General features: G+C 46.6%; 1 protein-coding gene across 1 annotated transcript in view; it reads left to right on the top strand.

Annotated features, from left to right (window-relative positions):
• Positions 1-297: 297 nt before the first annotated feature.
• Positions 298-16,363, top strand: part of LOC122390517 (sodium channel protein 60E-like) — a 57,623-nt gene continuing 41,557 nt past the window's right edge. Inside the window, exon 1 of the transcript XR_006258168.1 lies at positions 298-314. The gene's annotated coding sequence lies outside the window, so the exon portion shown is untranslated. The remainder of the gene's footprint in view (positions 315-16,363) is intronic.

Genomic DNA, 16,363 nt, shown 5'->3' on the forward strand with positions numbered 1-16,363 from the left:
TGGCGGTCATAAACAGAAGGCGAATCTATTGTGCGGAGGATTTGCAACATTTTTTTTTCAGTGCAACATCATTGAAAGTCATTGATGATTTCAAAAAAGAAACTTGAAACTTACTTGCATACATGGTTTTCATGAAGCAGACGATACCTACCTTCCTTATTATGAAGTGGCCAGTGGTCATGCTCATTGCTCAAGCAATCGGTTCATGTTTCAGATGCAGCTCCCGGCTTCTTTGAGACCTTCAGTCAGGAGAAACTGCCGGGCTGCTTCACCACCGTCCTTCTGGGCAACAAGCGCGACATCGAGCACGCCAGGTGAGCGCCGCTGGTCAGCTGGCTGTCCACGGTTCCGGGGACCACGGCACTGGGTGAAGGCGGCGGGGGCGACCAGAGGCGTATCCAGCTCAGAGTTTTTTTTTGGGGGGGGGGGGCAAACCATAACAATTTATCGATTCTTTCCATGCATCGTCCATAGGCGTAATGTTAAAATTATGCCGTTGGGGGGGGGGGGGGAAATGCCCATTTTGCCCCCCCCCCCCCTGGATCCGCCACTGGGTGCGACCAGGTGAGCTGTCAGGTGAGCTCCGCTGGTCAGCTGGCTGTCCCACGGGACCGGGGGCCACGGCACTGGGTGAAGGCGGCGGGACGACGCAGAGCGGTGTATGTACAGTCTGTCAGTCTGGTGTAAGTACCGCGCAAAGTGACGCTGGATCCATCAAGCCTGACGGAGAAAGGGCCTGCTTTAATTTGAAAGTCACCGACCAACTGACCTAGGGAATGGACGAGGATGTCAATTGCTTCGGTGACCCATATTTAGCAGGCCCTTCCTCAGGCAGGCTTGATGGATCCACCGTCACTTTGCGCGGTACTTTTAACCCGCGCACCGACGGGGGTCTGCGCCAACTTCGCACCGACGCGACGGGGGGGGGGGGGCGGATGACCGCCCCCCTGAGATCTCGAGAACGAAGCAAGATAGCGACAAGCGGTAAAGGGCATCGGATACGCACGGCCAAGATCTACAATTTTTACTAAGGTCATTTTCAGGTCAGGTCAAAGATGACGTCACAGGGGTCGAAAAAGTCAAAATGGCGGCGCTAGATATGGAGAGAGTTTTTCGCGAATAACTTTCGAATTAGTCAAGATAGGAACAAACTAAGGGCATCATCGTGATCCTCTCGTCAATCCGCATCGAATGATATATATGTTGACCTCGAAAGGTCAAGGTCAAAGGTTGACCTCAGGTCACGTGACCTCGAGGTCATCATGTATATCATTCGATGCGTCTTGACGAGCTGAACACAATGAGACCATCCACGCGTCTGTATCTTGCTCCTGTACTGAGTTATTGGCCAAAAACCTTTGGTGACCTTTGATGACGTCACATGACCTCAGCAGCTGCCCAACAGCAAAACAGACCTCAAGGTAGTGAAGGTTGATCGTATATGAAGTCATGTATGGTATATGGGGCCATTCCGACCCGTTTTAGTGGTAAAAACAGGGAGTTGATTTTTCCCCCATTGACTTATAATGGGGAGGTCGCGAAATTGACCTGACCTTAGGTCACCGATATCAAAATTCCGAGATAAACAAATTGTAGCTACTAATGACCTAATAATATCCTGCGACTTTCAAGGGCCTCCGACATCTACTGTAGCTCTGGCACGGTGACAAAGTTGCAAAAAAGTGACTTGAGGTTGGGTCATTCAAAGTGACCTGGTGACCTGACCTTCAAAGCTAGGAGGTTCAAACTTGCACACCATGTGTAAAATTGATGAGGTTATAGTCATACCAAATTTCGCGGCGCTAAGCGCCGCGGTTTTCCCGCTATTCGCGAAAAACCGGGGGGCGGATATCTGCCCCCCCGTCGGTGCGCGGGTTAAGACAGACTGTACGACAATGGCGGACCTTGCGCCGTCCGGAATACAGAGGCTGCTGCAAGTCAGAGGACCGTCATCATTGTTGGTATTTTTCAGCGTCCAGTCGCTGTCGGTTCCGCGTACGCCGCGGGTGCCGCGCCGCACCTGTTCGGGGGTGGCTTCCTTCCGCATACATGCCATGTTTTTGGATAGGTGACACGCAGCGTCTTCTGGCTGCCGGGGTCGTCTCATGCACCAGCCTGCCCTCTGGTCTCACTGCATACATGACCTTCGTTAGTGGGGACTGGGGCGCCTGAGTCCCCAGCGTTAGTGACCTTTGACGGATGTCGGTCCATGCGTCCCCTCTGCCATGACCTGTGACCGGTGACGGTTCACCCCCACCGGGTGGTGGTCTGTGCTGTCTGTAAATCACCCCTGTCAGTCCGGCAGATGCCCGGGTGGCTCCCTCAGCCTGTCAGCCGCGCCAGTACTGAGACCATTGTTATTCTGACCGGGCGGCGGCCTATGGGCCGAGATGTGAGGGAGCCGGGGCGCGGGCTCAATAACGCACAAATGAGCCTGCCGACCACTATCGCTATCAGATCGCAGACCGAACTTGTGTTAGCGGAGCACTTCACAAGGAATGTGAGGTCCAGGATATGGAAGGAAACTATTTTCAATAAGACCTGCATCATTTCAAAATTTAACTTACCGTTGTCAGTTCTTTTTCAGAAACCCTTGGCTATACCGGGTGGCCCAGAAAAACGTTCCGAACTTTGGAGGTCTATATGTTACAGGCAATGTGTGGAATCAGACATTCTATAGAATGCCTAGGCATTCTATAGAATACCTGACCGACCAGGCATTCTATAGAATCCCTAGGCATTCTACAGAATCCCTGACTGCTTAGGTATTCTATAGAATGCCTGGCTTAAGCTCCCAGGCATTCTATAGAATGCCCAAGTATTCTGATTGCCCCAAACAACACTTCGAAATTTATGGGTCAGTGGCAGTAATACTATTTGTTTACCTAATTTTCTTTGTTGAATTAGGCCGGTCGTCATCTGAAACCATTTCAGGGCAATGAGATGAGAGGAAGCGAGGGAGAAATTGGGCTATGCCAGCCACCAAATGGTGCGCCGCAAGCAGCAACTGATCCAATCCCGTTGGCACGGGAGAGTCACGGCGCAAGGGACAGGCCAACCAGTCGCTCAAACGGTTACCCTCGGAGGATTATGTTGCTACGGGTACATACTAAGCTGCACTAGTGGAGTATTGGCTGGGTGGGTGAACCGTAAGCTAGAATCGAAAGTGCTTACAAATTACGATTGATTTGTTCTGATGCTAGAAATGACGGTGAAGAATATAACAAAAAAAGCACCATGTTATATCGTTATAAGCACTTCGTGTAACTACTCTCATATACATGGGCAGCTTAACCTACACTGCAATGTCAGGGAAGAAACTGAATAAATGGTTCATTATTCGACGCCGGGCGGTGGCCCGGCCGTAACAAGGTGCTGTTCGATCCCCTTCCAACTTGACTTCTGAGCCTTGCGGTGTTCGAACGGTCGTCAAAATAATGAAATTGGACTCCAGTAATGCTTTGGCAATGTTCCTAAGGATGCCATATCTAAAACAACTGTGTAGTTGAGCCATTTTTAGGTCAAGCCAATTTTTGGCCATTTTTGACTCGAAGCTGTTTTCTACAGTTTGACCGTAAATCGATGCTATGTCTTCCAAAGGGCAAATCCTCCAAAAATGTACGCTTTTGCAAACTTTTTTCTGCGCGAATTTTTGACCAAATGCGTTTCCGATAATGACATTAACACCATCGTCTTTCTAGCGTCGTGACGAAAACTCTGTACTTTCCGAATTACCATTTACCATGCCTTAAAGATGATCTACAACTTGACCTAATAAGGTTGGATTGAATACCTGACATGAAAAATTGACTGAATGAACATTTAACATAGCTGACCGCAAGGTAGCCTGGCAGAAATAATAACGTTGCATATCGGTCCGCACTCATAATCTTATACAGCCTTCACTCATTTGTTGGTAAGATGCGTATATTTCCCAGGCATTCTATAGAATGCCTGAAAATCAGGCACTCTATAGAATGCCTAGGGATTCTATAGAATCCCTGGTGGGTCAGGCATTCTATAGAATACCTAGGGATTCTATAGAATGCCTGGTCGGTCAGGCATTCTATAGAATGCCTAGGCATTCTATAGAATGCCTGATTCCACACATTGCCTGTAACATATATATCAAATTCGAGTGCAAACAACGAGCCAAAATTTTCATCAAGTTTGCGTCATTTCTTTGCGCATTGGTATGTCAAATTACAACACTATACCATCATTTGCAAGCTGGCAATCTTGAGTTGAATTAAGCAAGACGTTTTTTTTTGCCGATGTCAAACGATAGTGATGATTGGGTTAGACGTTCCATGTTATAAAAAAAGAATAAAAAATAGAGCACGTGAATGACACCAACACGTATGTTCTTATTTTAAGTATTTTTGTCTCACTTATGTGCCGAATGTTCAAACACTGAGCCAAAATGGTGCTCATGGATACCATTCGTTTCAACACCAAATCATGTTTCGAGCATGAGTGGAACGGTGCATGGATTACTGCTGATTACCCTCCTTTCAGTAGATCAAACAGTAAATCGACCGGATAAGGAAAACAAACTAAAGCAGACTGGTTCCTGTGTCAGAAGACCACAGAATAGCTTATGAAAAACAATATTGCCAGCAGATGACAAAAAACCTGGTTGAAAAGTTACTTTTTCCTAGGAAGGTCAGCCAGGAAAGCATTTGAGCCACAAGATGGCTAGAAAACTGGAAACTTCTTCCGATGCCGCTGACACAGAGCCATCGTGCTTCCCTGAGGAATGTGTCATCCTGAGACCCGAACCATCAATGAGACTAGCTGCCAGTAGCAGTCATGGCTCTAGGCCGCGGTGCCGTGGGGTGAAAGTGACCCGTTCACTCACATTTTTGAGTAAACATCGGAGCAAAAAAGTAATTTTTACACGGCATGCTTGAAACACGAACTGTTTAACAAGTAATTTACCGAACACCATGAAAATCACACCATTTACTGAAAATGTGTGCCGCATTGACTATTCGAAGTTTCAATGTTGTATCTTTTTCACTTTTTGAGAAATAATGATTTAAAGTTGGGAACGTTTTTTTCTGGGCCACCCGGTGTTCCGGTACATACTCATGCACATTGCTTTTTTTGTAATTCAATCGGAAAAGTGCCGTAACCACCACCCTGCTGTTTGCCTCAGTGGCACAATGCCTGAATGACAGCGCACCGTTATGCATCAGTCTGTGTGCCCTCCTTGGAATGGAACAACGGTAAACCATCCGAGACGAATCTATCAGACCTGCTCTTAGGTCGTCCATCCAGTGCCGCATATGGCTGGAACACATCGGAGTCGGTGTCATTCTTAATTGGAGAGGGCCGTTTAAGGGGCACGCGAGCCCAGATGGCTTCCTTCGATCAAGTGCCCAGCGCGGTCACGTTAGCTTTGAGATAGGTGATAGAAACGAGAGTTTTTGAGGCCATCGCCATTTGTTTTGCCACCGCCTACCAAAACAAGGCACGCGTGTTGTGTTATTGTCAGAAACAGTTACTTACACATGCCTTCCTTACAACTACAAACTATTTGGATCGGGGCTTCTCGGGTCAGGGAAGCTGGACTGGAATTGGCTCATCCGTAAATGGCAAACAATTCATTATCTCTGGTACTGGCCACAGTGTCGCTGGATGGTCAGTCCCGGATCTGTCCTCAATGCCGGTGCTTTTAAAGGGACTATCCCACCTTCTAAAATGTTGTTAAAACCAGTTAAATTGTGCCCGACTTTATAGATTGGATGACCAGGAACACGGTTCTGGCATTTATTTTTCATTAAACATCTTAGGCCTCCCATATTCCAAACACAAACTTTCAAATATGTGACGTCACAGCCCAAAATTACCTCCTTCCCCAGGCCACATTACTGTCATAAAGCTGATTCTTTTTACTCTGTAGGCACCACAACAAAGTTCAGACCAAGTTTTAAGCGATTTTTCAACGAACAAACCCATTTAAATCAGAATGACTAAACGAGGTGACGTCACACTAACGGTCGCTCCATGTTGAAGATAGGGCCTTGCACAAGGCCCATTTTCAAATGAAGGGAACGAATTTCTTCAACACCAAGAGGCCGCGGGGGTTGCAACCTAGATAGATAGTGGTTTCTGAACCTCGCCGCAAACTTGGCTATCTCAACTCAAACCCCATGTTAAAGGTGGGATAGTCCCTTTAACAGCGAGTCTGGCCGCCCAACTAAGGCGCTGTACCCGCGCACATGCTTGAAACAGTCGAGTCGTAACGCTGCAACGACGGTTGCTGTCGTAACAATCATGTCGTATATTAGCCATGCCCTCCGATAACGGCGTGGCTCTAGTTAAGCGACTGTGCTCATCCACTTCTCAGCGCTCCTCCCACATTATTTCCATTCATCCGGCATACTGGCGTGCAATCGGTAGCCCGGCTGATAATTTGTTACGGCGGATAGCGCACCCCGGCAGTCCGGTGCTGCCGGGCACATCTGGTTTATGACGGTGTAACACGGCGGCACAGAGGGCGACTCCCCTGGTCGCCGATCTATGCCATAGTGCAACGGAAAGAGAGACGCACATTGTAAAGATAAGCTGATAAATGTAAGATGGTCAAAGTGAAAGGCTCTGCCTCTCCAGACTCCAGTGTCATCTGAGGCTGGTAGACAGCCAGCTGCTTGAAGTTTTAACCCTATTCCTGGCGGGCTCCGCCGGGACAAGAAACTGGCGGGGGGGGGGGGCGATTCGGCCCCCCCCTGAGATCTCGAGAACGAAGCAAGATAGCGACAAACGGTAAACGGCATCGGATACGCACGGTCAAGATCTACAATTTTTACTAAGGTCATTTTCAGGTCAGGTCAAAGATGACGTCACAGGGGTCGAAAAAGTCAAAATGGCGGCGCTAGATATGGAGAGAGTTTTTCTCGAATAACTTTCGAATTAGTCAAGATAGGAACAAACTAAGGGCATCATCGTGATCCTCTCGTCAATCCGCATCGAATGATATATATGTTGACCTCGCAAGGTCAAGGTCAAAGGTTGACCTCAGGTCACGTGACCTCGAGGTCATCATGTATATCATTCGATGCGTCTTGACGAGCTGAACACAATGAGACCATCCACGCGTCTGTATCTTGTTCCTGTATGGAGTTATTGGCCAAAAACCTTTGGTGACCTTTGATGACGTCACATGACCTCACAGCTGCCCAACAGCAAAACAGACCTCAAGGTAGTGAAGGTTGATCGTATATGAAGTCATGTATGGTATATGGGGCCATTCCGACCCGTTTTAGTGGTAAAAACAGGGAGTTGATTTTTTCCCCATTGACTTATAATGGGGATGTCGCGAAACTGACCTGACCTTAGGTCACCGATATCAAAATTCCGAGATATACAAATTGCACATACTGGTACCCTTACTAAAGCCTGAAGAGAAGAAATTGATCGGTCAAAAACTCTAGCTCTGGCGTGATTGCAAACTTTTTTGAGGTAGGGTCACCAAACCGCCTCTGGTGACCTGACCTGGGGTCAGATCAACTCAAAATTTTCAGACATGTTGCGTAGAAGCCTTTTAGGAAAAGTCAGAAAATTTGAGCTTCCTAGCTCAACGCGTTTGGGAGAAATAACCAAAAAACCTCAGGGGGGGGGGGCTCCTGAGGCCCCCCCCGCCAGGAATAGGGTTAAGATAATTTCATATGATGACTTGTGCTGATATATGTGCTGACTTTTTAACAATGTTGTTCAGCAGTGTGGTGATAGACCCACAGGCCACAAGCTCACATATTGTTGTCTTCCTTGAACTCAGCCAACGGTTTAAAAGTCAATACAGCATTGTCCACTAAGATATTTCCTTTATGAGAAAAATATTAGTTGTGCCCACTCTTTATCGGTCTTTTCTCCCATGTGGAGAGCCTGTCAATCTGTTCAAACCGTAACACTGCGTGCTTCCAATTGTGCTGCCTGAAAGTTACGCTCCCTAATTCGAGGTGGTTTATGACGTAACACTCAGATCGTGTCAGTTCTGTTTCACTAGGCTGATAACCGTCGCTGGTCGTGTGTTGAGGTTGTAAACAAACTCACCAAAGTGCCATAAATTCAACAATCTCGCCGTAGAAAGTGGTCTCATTACAAAGAAGATTTAAATCCAAACGAACCTGAAACGTCATGTGTTGGCGCTTTACGGTTAGAAATTCCCAATTAAGGTCAAAGTGTTGAGCTCGTTTGTTATCAGGCTGCCGTGCGTACCGCGGACTGGTTGAAGTGCAGTACCTTAGTCGCATGGTCGCATATGTTACTGTCAAAATGTTGCCATTTAAGTAGTTTACTAAAGCTATTGAGCTATTTATGATGGTTGAACGACCAGTGAAATGTTCACTCAGTTTTTATTCCTACAACCCATCTCAGGCGACAGAGGTATGCTATGACAAAAACCCTGGTGTGGGCGAGAGAATCGCTAAAAGAAAACACGGCGGAAGTGCGTTTATGTTCGGGTGAGTGACGCCGATTCTCTGATCACTTCACTAATGAGGTGCGCCCAGGCAGTGCTGTGCAGCCAGGCACATGATGGTCCCGTTAGGTATTGGCAGCTTTTTATTTCAGCCCTAAAAACGGCCGGATAAAATGCCTAGCATCGAGAGGCAGGGTCAGATTCCATGGCTTGCATAATTTTCTTCTGTGTTTGGATGCGTGTGTAGTAATATGAATAGTATTGACAAATGATTGGAGAAATAGGCGACATGACGCCTTCAATCCCTTTAGGAGGATGAGTATCCATGACAGACCTGCTTGTCCAGATATTTTTGCACAATTTGCATCCATGCATTGTCATGACTTATTTTACGAAACTGTTCATTGTAATGAGCTACAAACATAATTTCTGGTATCGTAACCGTTGACCTGAGGTGAAACCCAAAACCACATTACATAAGTATTCATGGCATACACTTCAAATTGTCCCTTATACGTTTCCACTTTTTCATATTGTGCAGCCGTTGCTGAAGGGAACGTGATAGCTTCCAAAGAGGACATGGTGGAGCAGTCCACTCATGACCCCCACGGGCCATGGCCCGCCAGCGACAGTCACTTTTTTTCTTGGGTTAGGCTCTTTCCGTCTAAAAAGGCCATCGCATTGCCGGAAGGATGATAGGAATCAGGTGTGGGGGGGGGGGGTACATTGGTGTGGGCGGACACCCTGGTGAGTCGTCGGGGCTGAGCCCATCCAGAAGACACCCAGTCTTAGGTATGAATAAATGTCTTCAGACCACAATTTCTCCCAAATGTTGGGCTAAATTGCAAACTTTTACCTACCTCAGAAAGTTTACGCCATGCTTTCAAAAATGAATGGCGTGAGAAACATCATGTGCATTTTTCACGTCGTGAAGTTCGCTCATACCTTTGTGATTCACTTTGTCTGCCCACTAAAAGTAAAGTGAACACCGAACTACTTTTAAGGGTGCGTTAACTTCGGAGGTGGCTCCGCTCAGCGTTGGTGTCCGAGCACTACTACTCCGATTCTCAGCCAGTAGATGTCACCAGGGTAGAGCGCTTTTTTCCCACGTTAATGACCTTCTCCCCCTCCTCATTTCACGGCCCTTACGATAACGACGTTTGGTTACTGCGCCGGCGCGGCGGGCGGCACCGACTGAGGGAGATCTGGTGTGTAAACACCGCGCGGAAGGAACACGTCTCTCGACAGGCCTTCCCGGCGCCGTCCTTAGCCTGGTGTAGGTACGTCCTACCCAGTTAGAACGAAACTGATTATTTGATATGGATACATGTTATCGAATATTGAGTCTGCCGCAGCTCTAGTCACAAGAATGCGTCTGATATCCTCACATGATTGACCTGACGGCATTGTTTTAGTGAAATGCAGTGCTAGATTCACATTGCTACACATACTACCAGTAAAACGCCTTATAGGACGACAAACGGAGCGAGCGAGAGGGTGGGCCTTGCACGTGGGAAATTGTGAGGGGGTACCTACCTCCAATTGACTTGTGCACGGTACCCTACTAACCGGTCTCTAGCAATGTGCCATATTTGAGCGCAATCGACCCAGCCGTTTTCGAGATCTAGAAGCGGCACCCTGCACGTGCGCACGTGCAAAATGGGTCCCAACTGACTTTTGCACGGCACCCTACTAACGGATCCCTAACCGCGCTAACCAAATCTGAGCGCAATCGGTCCAGCCGTTCTCGAGATCTGGAATCGACCCCTGCACGTGCGCACGTGCAGCAGCACCCCACATGAACTGTGGGACATGAAAATGCATTACCTAGTGGGTGCCTACTGCCTACCTACATGCAAAGTTTCAGCGCAATCGGCCAAGTAGTTACTGAGATATTGCAATTGTTACAAAAATGACTCCTCTTCGTTTTGCACGTGGCACGTGCATAGGGGGTCACCCACATGCATCGAAAGAAGTCAAATACTTGGTAGAAGGAATCAGGCTATACAAAATTACCGCAAGTAAATCGGCCCAGCGGTTGCTGAGTTTTTTTTTTAGCCTTTCAAAAGCGTTACAGCCCGGGCCGGGTTGGGCCGGGCCGCTCTTATATTGAAAAGACTTCGCTCGCTCCGAAACAACAACGGGAAGTTCAGCATCTACTTTCTCATTTGAAGCTAAGCCCCATGCGCACAATCTTATTTTAATGGAGCAGACTATGAGCTGGAAGATTCGTATTCCGTTTCTCATCTATTTCTCATTTGAAAGCATGTCGTTTGAAGCTAAGCCCCATGCGCATATCAAGTAGACTCTGGACTGGAAGTAGGTACAAACTACAAATATTACAAAATATCAATTTTACCTATAGGTAAACGAGGTATTGGTATGCTTGCTTGCTTTTATAGCAAGCTGTATTTTATTGACTGCTAGCAACCATGTAATATGTTCCTTGGGAACTTCACAGAAATATCTATACCTACCAACCATCCACCTTTTTCTCAAACGGCTGCTATACTTATGGAAGGGATGATTATTTAACTTGCTTCTCCAGTGCCACTGCCAGTGCTCTACCTCCTCCCCCTCCCCTCCCGGACGCCATCCACTCCGTCCATTCCATAACTGACTACCTCCAACTGGTCAAGCAGAAAATGGATCCTATCGTCAATATCTGGAGTCGGCTTACGCTGCCCGTGACCTCAGTCACAGAGTGCACAACGGCATACAGTGTCCTAAATACCAGGGTTTCGGAGTTGGAATCGTCCGGGGTCGTGGCAACAACTGAGGAGTCAAAGTCGGAGCCGTCCAAACTCTATCGACGTCGACTCTGGAACATGTAGTACGTATGTATTCTATGTAGTCTAAGAGCATGATTTGCCCATGCAGTCGATAATCAACACTTCCGTCTTGGAAATAAATGTTGCATATGACTTACGAGTACCTTTGTCCTATCTGGTTTGCATGACAATTTGGTACCCAGCCCTGTGCAACAAAAGTAGAAGTCTTGTCGTTTACGACGCTACCAGCAACCTAGCCGAAAACTTGATGTCGCAGGTGGCAAAAACCCTCGGCGGTAAACGGGTAAACCACTACCAGAAACGTGGATACCATGACCGCTGTGCCGCAGCAGCTTTAGCCTTCCAGTCCGGCAGCCAGATGCACATCGATGTTTTCAAACAAAAATATCAAAAAAGTCCAACAAAGATCATGAAAAATATGTCAATGTCGCTCAAAAGAAACGTCTCCAACGTCCCAAAGATCCGGCCAAAAGGGTTAGCAGATACGTCCGGCGTTCTCTCGCGGGGGCAGATGGGGACTACGGACCCGGCTGTGCAGCACCCGACTTAGAGGACCGCGATATTCAGCAATATCAGCTCAAAACAAAGGAGTTCTTAGACAGCCTTGGAAGCACTGCTGTGGAGCGTGCCCAAATCGCTGAGAACACTGCTGATGTCAAGGAAGAGTGGCACCGCGAGCGACGCAAACGCGTCACTGCGATAACCTTTCACCAAATAGCGAATATGCGAGACTCAACGTCAAACAAAAACATCATGAACAGACTTCTTTACGATACAACAAAAGATTTAGATACACCTGCTCTGCAGTATGGCCGCGTCAACGAGGAGCTAGCTATACAAGCATATGAAAAGCAAACAAACACTGAAGTGAAAAGACCAGTTGGGCTGGTAGTGCACCCGAAGCATCCATTTTTGGCCGCCACTCCTGATGGAATCGTTTCTGATGACATCATAGTAGAAGTGAAATGTCCCAAAAGTGCAGAGAACACTTCACTGGAAAGACTGGCTGCGTCTCCTAGTGGACTAACTAGTTTTTTTTTCTTGACGACAAACTTGAGCTAAAAAAGAGTCACCAATATTACACCCAAGTTCAGTGCAAGTTGGCTTGCACTGGTGCAAAGTTCTGTGACTTTTTTGTCTGGACACCAAACGAAACGTCATGTCAGCGCATAGCTGCTGACGAAACGTTCATCGCAAACAAACAGACTGAAAAAGTGAAGGCATTTTATGATGAGTGCATCGTGCCTGAAATGAATCCCCGCAAAGCACGACACATGCCGTTCCGTGAGCGGTCAAGGTATAGGGAGCCCAAGGGCAAAGACGTGAAGAAAAAAAAAACATACGGGATGAGGCGACTAGCCCTGCCACACATCTAACAAGCTGAAACTTTTTTTGTCACTCATCCCATCATGGCAAAAAGGGTAAAAAGGGAGCGACTCACAACAGTGAATGAGACTTCGATGTAACAATCATTGGCTCAGATGTCGACCACGCATCAGCTAAGGTAATTTCAGCAATCGTGTCAAAACTGAAGCATTCGCTCAGCATCATGCCGATCTCATTTTGTGTTCCTTGTTCTGTGTCAGTTTCGTGTCATGTACGAATGCAATATGTCAATGCATGCCATGGATGCAATATTATGTACCGGTTATACTGGTATGTTTTCATTGGCTTCGCCTCTGCACTGTGTCAGCAGAGCAGACGCCATACTGGGGATTTATGTGTGATGCATCGCTGATATATGTATAATTACTGATGCACTGTTTTATTACTTTCCGTGAGTATTACAATACATAGTAGTACTGGTTCTTCCTTCTTGGTCTTGAGCTTCACCATGTGGTTGCTATACCTATACCGATACCACATTATTTGCCGACGTGTTGTGAATTGTGATCGCTATACAAATGCAGCTTCAGAGTAGGTACTATGCGATTGTAATATTACTGACGTATAGACAGACTGGCCACAATCAAATTCAAGCATGCCATCACAGTTCACATGCAATACCCATGTTTATTTAGGGGAGAAGGTAAAGTATATGCGCCAAGGTTGGTAGTTGGTAACCTGTGTATCGATATACTACTTATATAAAATCCACTAATCTCATTCCATCCACCCACCATCCGTATTTTCCTCCGACAACCCCGAGTTCGCTTCTGTTCCGGCAGAGTTTCACGGCCACCGGCACACGCGGGAACCCCAGACCGTAAATCACCGTGTGTTGACAGTCCCTCCCCGCCGGTCGGCGCGACTCGCAGGTTTTATTACATGGGGGAACGGCAGGGACCGAGGCGGAGACCCATACGACATCTAGCGGCACTCCCTTGAACCAACAAAACCGTCAAAAAGTGGATATGAATCGGGCTTAATTCCAGTCACAGTTCAGATATTTCTGAAAAGTAAACTTCATTTTCGTGTGAAGAAATGTTCTGTGCACATTTCTATGTAGCCGGTTTTTTATTTTATGCCTCACACAAAAAATGAAAGATGAGCAAAGTTTTACTTTCATTTTTTGCAACATTGCAAAAAGAAAATGGAAAATCGGAGTACATAGAATTGTTGTCCACTTTGAGGAGATGCGGGTGCCATTCAATTTTTGCGCCTAGTTTGAATGACATTTAATGAATTTCGGCTCAAACTTTTCAGTTTTTCCACCTTTATCGTGCAATATCAACGTGAATATTGCACGGAATCAAACAACTTGTCCAAAGTAGGCTTTGTATACCCATGGAGCAGGTACATGCCAAATTTGAGGCTAATATCTCTATCGGTTTTCAAGATATTGCGGTTTTTCGCCTCCCATTGACTTAACATTAACATCGCACCCTTAACAGAGTAGCAACGGCCTCTGTCACCAGTTTTAGCATTTTATGAACTGCAGCTTTCAGCTCCCTCCGTTAGATGTCCCTACCTGCCGGTCCAACCACCAGGAGGCGCCGAAGCGTCCCTAGCGCCGTGCAAACACAATAACACGGGCGGGACTGGATCGGGGAGGAGCGGTCGGAGCCACTTTCCGGGGGGCAATCCGGTAACGAGGGCCCTCGAGTGTCGATGGGGACCAGCCTACCTGAACAGTCCTGTGCCGCCCATGGGCGGGTTATGTAACGCGGCGCCACGGGATGCTGTCTCAGGGTCAGGAAGATATTAACACGTTGCGGCGGACTGCATGCCGATGACTATATCTGGTCCTGGCGATTATATTTTGCTTAATTCGAACATACAGCTTACATAGTGGTACTAGTACCGAGATCAGTTGAGTTCCTTGGTATGTTGTCGATTTTTTTTATGAACTGCGTGTTTTGGACTCGCCCTGAGGTCAAGACCGCCTTTCCTGATCCACCAATGCAAAGACTTCTGGAAACTTAAAGGGACTGTCCCACCTTTGCATTAGTTCTGAGTTGAGATAGCCAAGTTGGCGGCCAGGTTCAGAAACCACTATGTCGCAATATCCGCAATATCGAAACCACCTGGTCGCAATATCCTCAGTTTCGTGGTGTTAAAGAAATTCGTTCCCATCATTTGAAAAGTGGGCCTTAGCTAAGGCCCTATCTCTTAACTATTAACGGCCATTTGATGACGTCATTACTCATTTGCCTTTTGAACGCCTGCCACACATTCAAGGTGAAGTATCACTTGATTTACGAATAAGCTAATCAGAGACACTCTTGTTATTGTATGAGCCGCGTCATATTTGAGAGCAAATATATTTGCTGCCAAATTTCCCCTCACATTGACATGAAGTGAATCCTTCATTACGTCACAGATTCGATGTAAATGACGTCACGATGAAATATGAAAGTCGCAATATCTCAAAAAGTATACGATGAAAACGCGTAAAAACTTGCAGAATTCGTCAAAATATCATGAGTAACATTTCCGAGTCCTAAACGGTACTTTTTTGAAGGTGGGATAGTCCCTTTAAAATGTGAGCATTGGTCTACCTATTCAAATAGTTACACGTTTTGTCTTCATTTCGAAGCCATGCAATCCGGACTTACCAAAGAGACTAGGGAGAGCTAATTATCGGATTAAGTCTGACCCAGTACCTACAGCATGGGGGCGCATCAATGCATCATGTTTGTGTTACGTAATGCGGTGCTCAGGTGGCGGTGTTGTTTTCTGCTAACGGAGCCCCTCTGGGAACAGGCGTTGACTGACACTTCTCCAGCACCCACATTTGCAGGCGATGATCAGAGAGCGCTGTTTTATGGAGTTGGACTGTGGTATCGGTCTTTACCGTTTGTTGAAAAGGTGTTGAATGACATACTTTCTATTTTAATTGTACGTACAATTCGTACGTACAATATTATGCAATTTTTCGTATATGCATTGTAGCTAGTTCATTGTTTTCTTTTCCGATTAAGGAAAGCTTATACAATTTATAAAATGTTATAAATATTTCCAGCATTGGTACCCCTCCGAGTCCGACCTTTGTGTTACCATTACAGGAGAAATTGTCTTGTCTTTATAAATATGATAAAACAAACAATTAGCCCCAAACAATTATTCCGCCCTCTTGTCCTTTCGCAACCCACGCCGATCTATCGGGGAATAGACCGAATCGATCCCAATATGTTGGCACTCAAATTGTACTAGTCAACACAAGCGACAAAAAGGTTATGTTCTAGACTCGTACCAATGGCACTGAATTGTACGAAGTGAGGGTACCTGAACTCTAACCTCAATTGTCATATGACCCCTGACCTAACCTCGGGGGTCAATTGAATAAACATTTCCTGGAGACGTCTTAGAACGTGATGAACGTTAGCTGCATGAACGTGACCATGCGAAATAAATGGCCAACTTCTTGTGCCAAAGCGTGTCATGATACTGACCGATGTTGACCAACTCGGTAGATGCCCCATGAAAAGCTCACTGTCACCCGTTTTTGTTTTTGGAGTACCTACCTAATGCTAATGCTGTTTTCTGAGGAAGAGCGGCAACATACCTTTGCTCTATGCTATCTCTAAACGCGCAGGAACTTTAGAGTAAATTTCCTTTATTTTGTCCTTTGGGTCTATGTAGCCATAATCCTCACATTATTTATTTAGATTATAATTCAGCACTACCGGACCAGTAATCGCCGAGTGAGGGTGGGCGCGTACCGACAGTTAACTCCCCCTCCCTCCCTCCTGGTTCCCAGGTC

Source organism: Amphibalanus amphitrite, unplaced genomic scaffold (assembly GCF_019059575.1).
Source record: "Amphibalanus amphitrite isolate SeventyFive unplaced genomic scaffold, NRLGWU_Aamphi_draft 000398F_arrow, whole genome shotgun sequence".
NCBI classification, from domain to species: Eukaryota; Metazoa; Arthropoda; class Thecostraca; order Balanomorpha; family Balanidae; genus Amphibalanus; species Amphibalanus amphitrite.